The sequence below is a fragment of the Triticum dicoccoides genome, chromosome 7A (genome assembly GCF_002162155.2).
Source record: "Triticum dicoccoides isolate Atlit2015 ecotype Zavitan chromosome 7A, WEW_v2.0, whole genome shotgun sequence".
Classification (NCBI taxonomy): Eukaryota; Viridiplantae; Streptophyta; class Magnoliopsida; order Poales; family Poaceae; genus Triticum; species Triticum dicoccoides.
In genome coordinates this window covers 20,620,582-20,621,884 of record NC_041392.1, presented here as the reverse complement: position 1 = coordinate 20,621,884, position 1,303 = coordinate 20,620,582, and the positions used below count along the sequence as shown (strand labels likewise).

At 46.8% G+C, this 1,303-nt stretch overlaps 1 long non-coding RNA gene across 1 annotated transcript; it reads right to left on the bottom strand.

Moving 5' to 3' along the window:
* Positions 1 to 302: 302 nt before the first annotated feature.
* Positions 303 to 1,004, bottom strand: LOC119328321. Its single transcript, XR_005158922.1, has 2 exons — positions 751 to 1,004; positions 303 to 513 (listed from the first exon to the last, which is right to left on the bottom strand). It is a non-coding gene; the product is annotated as an uncharacterized LOC119328321 (long non-coding RNA).
* Positions 1,005 to 1,303: the final 299 nt, after the last annotated feature.

Below are 1,303 nucleotides of genomic sequence, written 5' to 3'. Positions count from 1 at the left end.
ATACATGATCGACCAGTTTACTCGCATATGAAATTTCACAAAGAAATGGCACCCACTGCATTTTGTGGCGTCCCTACACATAATCGGAGGGTTCAGTGGCGTCCCTAAATTACGGAGGTCCCGACACAACTCATCGAGGTGCTACACATAATCGGAGGGTTCAGTGGTGTCCCTAAATTACGTCGAGGAAGGAGGTGTCTCGAATGTGTTGGCAGCGCCCAGAGGCGGAATCAGGATTTCTCGAAGCCTAGGGCTAAAGCTAAGCGGCTATAAATAACGTCAATACCACAACCTACAAAAAATCGCCAAAAATAACACATACAATTGAATGTTAGAAGTACACCATAAATTTTGATGAAGAGTAAAACATTATTTCCTTATTGCCACAAGAGCAATTTCAATAAACATGCCATCGATCTAACAAAGTGCATCATTGCAAACCGTGATGCCAAATAAATGAAGGCTTGCTTCATTTGAGACAGATCATTTCTTCATCGGCAATAGTAGAAGGACCTGGAGTTGTAAACATAAAAATGAGTATTTAAAATCAAGAAATAGAGATAAACCAAGTCGACTGTTCATTTGCCATTTTGGAAAACAAGACCATATGAACTGTCCAGGTCCTCTTCATCTTGATTTTCTATTTCTTTTGTTAACAAATAACAACGAAACAAATTGACTAAAGCAATGCAATTACGAAGTCGTTGGTTTTGGCTGACAAAAAGAACTATGGGAAAATGTTAGTACTACCTTTCAGCCAATTGTGGAGATCTGGAGATGTACTGATGGAACACAGAGCAGAACAGGAGCGTGAAGCGGGCTACTCCAACAATGCGAGAGATCCGTGATTCGGAGCACCGGCCGCCTCCGCGCGCGTCTAGTGGATCGAGTAGTCGATGAGACGGGGAGAGTTGGCGGCGCAGCATGAGAAATTTTTGGGGGGTAGATCTGGAGAGACAGGCGTTAGAGAATGGGAGCGATCGTGCATCGTGCTTGGTGGCGATTTTTTTTAGAGCCTGGTGGCGATTTATGGAGCGATCTGGTCGAGGCGCTACCAATTTCTGCAGCGATCGACCAGACTGGGCTTGTGGCGCTGAAAAGCTCAGCGGGCTGAGGCCTGGGGCTGGGCCTCTCCAAGTCTTCGAAAATGGAAATTTACTGCTGCATATATAACCTATTAGATGGGCCATGCCTGGGGCTATAGCCCCAGTTGCCCCAGGCCCAATTCCGCCCCTGGCAGCGCCCCTACTACGAGCTGAAGCGGCAGCGGCGGCAGTATGGCCAACGGCTTTCGAGGCGACGT